Source organism: Arachis ipaensis, chromosome B1, assembly GCF_059453495.1.
Source record: "Arachis ipaensis isolate K30076 ecotype BB chromosome B1, ASM5945349v1, whole genome shotgun sequence".
Taxonomy (NCBI): domain Eukaryota; kingdom Viridiplantae; phylum Streptophyta; class Magnoliopsida; order Fabales; family Fabaceae; genus Arachis; species Arachis ipaensis.
Window position 1 is genome coordinate 2380225 of NC_142436.1, and position 9557 is coordinate 2389781.

Here is a 9557-nt window from a genome sequence, read left to right on the forward strand (position 1 = left end):
TTTTATTTTTCTTTTTATACAAAATACTCTCTATCTCTTTTTAGCAAAAATATATTTCAACTAAAAGATGGCTTTCAAGAATGCTCTTTTGATCCTTGCAATTTTAGCCGTGATTGTTCTAATCCCTTCCGAGATTCTAGCTCGGGACTTACCAGCAACAGGATGTACCCCAGGAACAGGTTTGTTTTAGCATTTATAAATACAATTTCGCTATGTTACCAACAATATTTCTGCCAACTTCTGCCAACTCTTATTTATGACTATATTTAATGGAAATGTCTTTATGGATGTGTCTAATAAAAATGTCTTTTTTATGGCTGTATCTAATAGAAGTGTCTTTATAGATGTATTTTCTGGATGTGTTTCTTTATACATGTGTTTAAAATATAATAATTAATTATTGTTGGTAATAAGTTGGCAGATAGTATATTGGTATCCTATACTTTTCCTTATAAATAAGACATAAAAAACATTGTTTATAAAAGGCTTTTACTTATTAACTCTAAATTCCCCTTTTTGAATTATGTTCAAAAGTGAAGAAAAACATGTATTTCATTATTTCATTATCAAGTATCTATATTTATAACATATGATATTTTCTTTTCAAGTATGATTGTATTTCTCATGTTATAAATTACAAATTATAATTCAACATGTTTCCAAACTTCCATATTCCTAAAAATGTATTATTGTCTGCTTGCAGTTTATAAAATAGAAGGAATACGTCAAATTGCTGGACCAGTTGGGTTAGGAAAAGATGGTAATGACTTGGATGGTGGAAACTACGACATTCAATGTCGCAATCTTTGTTGTGTGCTGGGATACACTGTATGTTGCTAATAGCATACAAGTGAAAGACGTTAATTTGTTACATCTTTGCTATGTTAAATCTTGAAACTAGTATATGAGAATAAAGGAATAAAATGTATACCATAAGCCTACACTTTAATTTGGCATACCATAGGTTGAATAATAATCAATAGCTATATACATAGCTTGCAAAAATTTTGTAACTGGACCTATCAGAGTTGCATAAATAATATTTTTCTTTTATCCAATTTGTTTCATTTTACATTTTTTTATGTTTCATTTTTTTTCTCTTTTAAATATGGTAGGTACTGTGAATCGTAAAAAATTATATATTTCACTACAAGAAACACTATTAAAATCGACAAAAAAATCGACGGTAAAATCGACGGCACGATGTGTCGCTTTTAAACGTGTCAATTTTTCAAAAATATAATACAATTGATAGCGTGGCAAACCGTCCATAAATTTTAAATAAAATCAACAACTTTTTCGTAAATAATATGAGTTTAAGATTTTTACCCATTTAGTAAAAGCGACAAATTTGCCGTCGATAATATTATATAAAATCGACACACTGTCTGTCAATATTTGATTCATTAAAATTGACAAAGTAGCCATCGTTTAGTTATTATCGACAAGCTCTCCGTACATTTTTTATTATTTTTTTTTGTCTATTTTAAAATTAAAAAGCGACAATGATGCCGTCGATTTTAATAGCATATTTTTTATTTTTTTTAAAAATAATAGACAATTAATGCAAATAAACTTTTAAATATAGAAATAAAATTTATACTAAATATTAGATAACGAGGCAAATAAATTTTTAAATACAAAATAAAATTTATACTAAATATTAGATAATAAACTTACAAACTTATCAAAATAATAATAAATAATCTTCTAACTTAAATATTCAAGACAAGATAAATAACTAAATTCAGACTTATATTCGTCTAAATTGCAATCCGCTAACAATACAAAATATTCGAAACAAAATAAATAACCCTACTCTTACTCATCTAAATAGTCCTCGTCTGGATCATCAAAAATTCGAGATAGTTAAAATCCTCCTCTAACCTGCAGGTTTAAGACACTCTGCAACTTCTGGAAGAAAGTGAAGCTCATCATTTGTATTGCTTGCTTCATCATTATCACCTGAATAAAGATAGTATTATTCCTTTCTTGTATAAAATAAAATCAACTCTAGGATTTGATTAAATGAAATCAAGTATATTTTTTTCAACTTGATAATAGTTGTTCATACATTGCTGAAGCATTAAATGAGTTACTCTATTTTTTATTAAATGTCTTCAGCTAGCTATCGAGTAAACATGTCACGTCAAAACTTCAATAAAAATTATCACATCATGAAATATTACCTAGTTCTGTAGTTTCACTAGGAGAACCTTGTCCATTCAATCAAGCAAAATGCTAAGATATTTATACATGTTACGTGAGAACGAGCAAAAAATATAACAAAAACTTACTCATGACTACTATTCTAAGCCAATATTTTTTCATCAATAATTTTATAAATATCTAAAATGAATTTGTTTCAACACTTACATATACTAACTAGGGTCCAAAAGGCACTACAAAGAAAATGAAAAATAGCGGCGGTTCTTGGAGTGATTTGTGGCGGTTTTAAACCGCTGCAAAACAGGATTCCAGCGGTTTGTTAAGCGTCGCTTATTAGGGGGTGGTTATATGATTTTGCGGCGGTTCTCAGGAACCGCTGGCACAACCGTCGCAAAACCGAGAAATAGCGTCGCAATGTTTAGCAGCGGTTTCTGGAAAACAGTGTCATTCCAAACAACTCAAATGCTTATACCATAATTTATTCCCACGTCTAAACATTTTGCAATAGAAAATCATACATGCTTAAATATGGTGCTAGTTCCAGATCCTTGACGACTTTTGAACTTTCTTCTGCTCTAGATAATTGGGAATTGTAGTATAATTACTAGTCTCATCTCTTTGCCCATGCGGCTATCCATGGGAAAATGAAGAGAAAATAAGGCACAAACAAATCTTGTTGATGCCTGTTAAAGAAAAAATAAACACCTTTATTAATATTATACATTCTTAAATGACTTTATGATGTTTGAATCTAGAAATGTTCAGTAAATACCTTCTCTCAAATGTTCAAAACAAAAATCAGACCTTGGTTTTGGAAACTGTGCAACAATGTGCATGGAGATAGAGAAAGATCCAGTGAAAATAGAGGAAGATAATAAAATTGAACAACACACTATAAAGTGTTGAAATAATAGCTATAGTTGATAGATACAATATGTAACATGAACTTTATATTGCTGCTGTGTGGATTCAAATATAGTCACAATATTATATACATTCAATGATCATATAATAAAGTGCATTATTTCCTTAACTTTTTCATTAGCAAACAATTATTTTTAGTGGAATTTATAAAAAAATACCAAATAATTACTCAACTATTGATAGAATGTGACCAAGAGAGTGTATAAGCAGAGAAGCATAGAAACGAATTGAAGAGTATAATATGTGAATTGGAAAATTTGTTTCATAAATATTGTTAGAAAACTAAAATTTTCATTAGTTACATGCCCTTCAAAATTCTCAACTGTTGGAAAATTTGTTCCATAATAAGCACTGTTGAAAAACACAAATAGTCATGTTCAATATATAATAAGCTAAATAGATATGCTAAGTTCGATAGATGTGGATTGTGTCACACAAAGTTATGTATATTACTAATTTTAAATTTGAATCTTTTAAATTTTATGAACTATATCACAATAATTTAAAATAGAATTAGTTAAGATTTCATTCAAATATAAAATTTAAATTTAAAAATAAAATAATTAATTATTTTTAATTCTCATATAATATTTTTAATCATCATATTATTATTATATTTTTGGGATTGTCTCACTAGACAGGATGAGACCCGGCGAAAAGGGCTAGCTCACTTGCCTCCCCTAGTTTTCGAAAATGCATTTTCTTTTATAAAACAATGCTTCTCTCTATGTTTTTCATTTTACTTTTAACTTTTTTATTTATTCGATTCTTTGCCTTCTTTTCAACTTTGATGTTCTTCCCAATGCACTACAATAAAAATAATTTTAGAATTCCGCTAGAGAGCCAATAGAATATTTGTACAATGTATACAATGGGCTATGAGTTAAAAAATGAACATCATTGATTTTGGGGTTCACCAAGGATCGAACTTTTGATCTTTCAGATCTAGAGCTTTGAAACTATGTCATGATACCACCCATCCCAAAAGTTTAATCTAATAGGAAAAGGTAACACTAATGGTTATATCTCTAATACTGAATCGGACATCTCTAAACCTCTATTGTACACATTGTACAGATATTCCATTGGTTCCCTATACTTCCTCATAATTTTAATGGCAAATTTTTAATTAGTTGCAATAACAATAAATGTTATACACTACAAGAAAATCATCGAATACTATCAAATTTATCGATAAATTTATCAAAAAAATTCGTCGGATTTAGCGGTAGAATAAATTTGACAGTATAAATTTCACTGGAAACTGTTTATTAGCGGATTTTTTATTTGCCGCTAATTACCGGCAGATATAAACTTTTAATTGCGAAATTCTAGAGCTTGTTACCGTCGAATTTTTTTCCGGTAAATCCGTCGGTAATATATTATTTATTATTAATAATTAAATTAATAGTGCCGACACCGACAATAAACTTAGATTTTAATTTTTTTAAAATTTGTTTGAAAACTCAATATATAATTTTAAATACTTAAATTTAATAATTTTTAAACTAACAAAATTCAAAGTTTTACAATTTCTTATAATTTTAAATAGTTTTATAATTTTTAATTGAAAATTCATAAACAAGTTTAAATATTAAAATTTATTATTAAAAAAATAATTCAATTAAGCAAGAAAATCAAATTTGAACTGCACCAAATTTTCAATTACAAAAATTTAACAAAATTAAATCAGAAATCGAAAGAACAATACTATGAGCATTAAAGATTAAGCTATACTAATACTACTACATTACATAAAGAATCAACCATACTAAACTATTTATGATATTAATAATTACCTAATTTATCATCGACAATATCAATCATACATTGTCATAAATTAAGCCAATACAATAGCCAAATCAAACACCAATTCATAACCAATAAAAATTTCATTATCAACTATCATCAATATTAATCATTTGAGACAATTCTAAAAGTTGAAAAGTAAATAAGTTTTTTTAGTTACCCAAAATTTAGTCCTTGTTTTTCAATCAAGTTTGATGGAACTTGACCTGTCAAGTTGTTGTTTTGTAGAAATCTGCAACAAGCAAAGCAAAGAGAGTTCAATAAAAAAATAACAAAGAAAGAAAAGATAAAAGAACTACAGGAACACTAAATTAATAATCAATAGTAAGTAGTAGATAAAATAATGTGCAACCTATGTAAGAGTTACTTGAAAGAGAATGAATTATTATATATACCCATTCATATTATCAACTTCTGGCTGGACATCTTCTAGCTTTATAGGTTCATTGTAAATCATTCTAATCATGGTAGAAAATAAGATGTGCCAACAAATACACACATATAACACAGCAAACCACAAGCATATATAGTGTGAACTAACCACAACATAAAACTAACATTAAGGCCACTGAAACTCAAAATTCTAACAAATAATTTGCATCAAATACTCAAGCAATAATAACAGTACCATCATTTGTATAAATTTTAGAACAATTATTATCTAAATACCCAAGCACTGAAATAGATAATCTTTCCAATCCAAAATTCTTTAACATTCTATAATGAATGATATCTAAATATGAGAGACGGATTCAATTTGAAAAAAAATATAAATTACAAAACAGTCACAGTATGATAAAAATTGTGGAAGGAGCAATGAAGAATTTACTTTCACCACAAAGAGATTTCTTGATAGTGATGTGAAGAACCTTAGTGGGCATCCTCACGAGTCCCTTCACCCTGAGGCGCTTGTCTTTGACAGAAGCACAGACAGAGGAGCCGAGCAGGACAACCAGGAGCGGCAGAAATAGAAAGGGATTCGGCGGCAACTGAAGCAGCCGCAGGCAAAGAAACCAGAGGCAGAGGTAGAATTGGATGGTGGTTCAAAAAAGGAGTTAGGGCAAAAAAGAGTTAACATTTTTTATTAAAATAAAATGAAAACAAGATGGAATAGGGAGAGGGATGAGGGCAACCTACCTGGACGACGAAGGAGAGACACAACTCCAGCGACAGAGGGAGCGACAGTGGCAACTCTTCCAACGGTGGCGGAGACAGAATGAGCAACTCCGTTTGAGGCAACGAAACACAATATAGGCGACTTGACACAAACTTTGGAGGAGAATGGAGGTGGGCAGCATTGGCGGAGGGGCTGCCGGAGGTAGTTGCAGGGGAGAGAGAAGAGAGAGGAGAATTGGAGGGGGAGGGGGGAAGAGTGTTCTTGAAAGTGAGGGGAGAGGGCCGCGCATTTTGGATTTATATCATGTTTCCCGTCAGATTTACTGACGGATAAATCCGACGGCAATACATTGCGTATGACCAAAACACGTTCCATTAATTGAGCTTTACCTGAGGATTTGGTAATTCTGACGGTAATGCTCGCGCCAATTTTTTTCCCTCCAAATATTACTGACAGATTTATCATCAAAAAATCTAATACGACGGTAACTTTTTTACTTGACGAATTTATTCCATATCCGCTGGTAAACCTGCCACTAACGTCCAACGCTAATTCCAACAGTATTCAATATTTTTCTCGTAGTAATATTTCTTATTTAGCTTATGTATTTGTTGTTATTACAATATGTTATAATGGTAATTATATTTTTTGGTGGTAATTAAAAAGATCTTTATCAGTAATTATATAATTACCGCTAAAATCTTTTTAATTATAAAATATAAGATGATTAATATTTGATTACTGATAAATATATTAACGGTTATTTTTATTATTGTTAAAAATAAAATAAATGTTGGGAATAATACACCATTCCCTCTTGAGAAAATACCTTTCACAGAGAAATAAAATAGACACAATCACAACACAAGAATTTAACGTGGAAACTCCAATTACCGGAGAAAAAATCACGGCCGTTGTCAAATGACAACCAGAGAATATCACTATGTGAAAATTGTTGCAACACATAGACTTCTTTCTCTCTAACACCGGCACCCCAGTACACCCACACTCTCTCAAAGCAAATATCTAACTACACCTCACAACACTCTCTAATCAAAGAGTATAGAGGAAAAGAAAAATCAGATACAAGCTTAAAGTGTTTCTGACTGGTGCAAAAACAAATGGAGAACTTAGCCTCATATTTATAGCATAGGCCACCCACTCCATTTGCTATCCTAAGCAATGTGGGACTAATTCAACCAAATCCTAACAATAAATAACTGGTAAAAATAATTTTTCTAGTCGTATATGTTCATAAAATCATATTCGAAGAAGGGATATATAGATGTAGGGAGGGACATATCTGAATAATCAACATCTTTAATTTATGATAGTAGAACAACGAAAAATATATCATTTATAGAATTACAGTGACCATATTAATAAGGTGATAAAATGTAATAAAATAAAGATGAATCCCTATTAAATTTATAATTTTTATAATATAAAAATTTTATTATTTTTTACGAATAATTAAACTCTCACTTTTTTTTAGTTTAGAGGAGTTTGATTTAAAAGAAAATAGTACCCAATAAAAATGAGTCCAAGAACAATACAAATTATATATATTTAAAAAAAACATGAGTTAATAGTTAAATTAGTTCTCTTGAAAGATAAGGCATTCTTTAAATTTGTTATTGAAAATTTTTTTCAATTAAATTGGTCCTTCAAAAGATTACGAATTGAATTAATCATATTTGTCCTTTAGTTACTTCACTTACAATTTTCGTCAACGATTGATGATATAAAATGTTAACTGATAGCATACATGACATATAACATATTCAATTAGACGTTGACTAAATATGTTTACGAAAATCTATCAATTTAGTTATTAGGTCATATTAGGAATAAGATTTTTATAATTGGAAAAAATAACTAAATTAATAATTTTTATAAACATATTTGGTCAATATCCAATTAGACATACCAAGTATTATATATATGTTATCAATTAACGTTTTACAACATCAATCTTTGAAGAAAATTATTAACGGAATGACTGAAGGACAAATATAATTAATTCGTAATTTTTGAAGAACTAATTTGATTGATAAAATATTTCAAGATTGAATTTGAAAAACATCTTATTTTTTAGAGATTAATTTGACTATTAACTGAAAAAAATTATAATACCCGATACATTGAATATAGAGTAAAGTATTGTTTTTGTCCCCAACGTTTGTGGTAAATCCTATTTGTGTCCCTAACGTTTAAATCGTCCCATTTGTATTCCTAACGTTTGTAAAAGTGATTCAATGTTATCCTGCTGTTAATTACACATCATGAGCGCTTTAGTTTGAGTTTTAAAAATCTCTTCTTGAAGTTAGAATACAAATGTCTAGGATAGAATCGACGATCTACTCCGAAAAATAGCTCATCAAATGTTGAAACTAATTCCTACAACATTTACATAATTCACTTTTCTAGGGACATAACTGAATCTAAACACAAATAGTGGGTATAATATTAAAATCAAATACATCCAAGTGAGACCTAATTGAGAAGGAATACATCCAAGTGAGAATAATTGAAAACTATAATCTGATTTGTTAGTATAATTGATAGTAGGATAACATTGAATCACTTTTATAAACGTTAAGGATACAAATAGGACGATTTAAACGTTAGGGACACAAATAGAACTTAACCCAAACGTTTGGAGACAAAAACGATACTTTACTCTCAAATATATTATGTATCATCGTATATTAGTGTCTTGTTCTCCAAGTTATATTCGATGGCAACATTTTAATTAGATGCAACGAAGAATAACCATGAGTGAATTTTTTTTCCATTGGTTAGACATATTTAAAGGAATTTAATTACATTAGTGAATGACGTAAACATGCAATAAAAAACGTAAGTGCGAATTTAATTTTAATGCACTATTAATATAAAATAGTTTTATATATATTTAATTACGTAATGTCATACCAATAATTATGCAAAAAAAAAATTAAGGAAATGACCAATTTAACCTACGTTAAAATTTTCAGTTTTCCAAAGTTCAAACTGAAAATTGTTAAATCTTTTTGAGAGACTAAATAACTTATATTATGTATAATCTTTTAAATACTATCTTTTAAATACTATTTTAAGTGTTAACTCACTAAACTAGACACCCAAAAAAGAAAAAAAAAACTCACTAAACTAACTCCAATTGGGCTGATTATCGTGTAATCTAACCAAACAAAACATCCGAATTGTGTTAACATTTTTTAGTAGTACTAGTAATACAAATTTAACTTGAGAATACTTACACAACACATCGTGCGTGAATCTCATAATTGCGACCTATCTTGTCCCATATTTGCTCCATACGTTCTTATTACCTCGTAGCTTGTCCGATCCATGGGCCAATATCCCTCTTATTTATTAATTATTACTATTTATTTTGAGGGAAAAAAAATATTATACACCTCATAGTTCTAGGAATCCTATGCTTCTTCCCTCTTAATTTAAGTTGTAGTGGTACATTCTATTCTATATAGCTTGATTTAGGTGCATGCACGTGACATTGTAGGCAAGCCCTCGC

At 29.2% G+C, this 9557-nt stretch overlaps 1 long non-coding RNA gene across 1 annotated transcript; it reads left to right on the forward strand.

Annotated features, from left to right (window-relative positions):
• Positions 1-1058, forward strand: LOC148575546 (uncharacterized). Its single transcript, XR_015900128.1, has 2 exons — positions 1-179; positions 704-1058. It is a non-coding gene; the product is annotated as an uncharacterized LOC148575546 (long non-coding RNA).
• The last annotated feature ends 8499 nt before the right edge of the window (positions 1059-9557 follow it).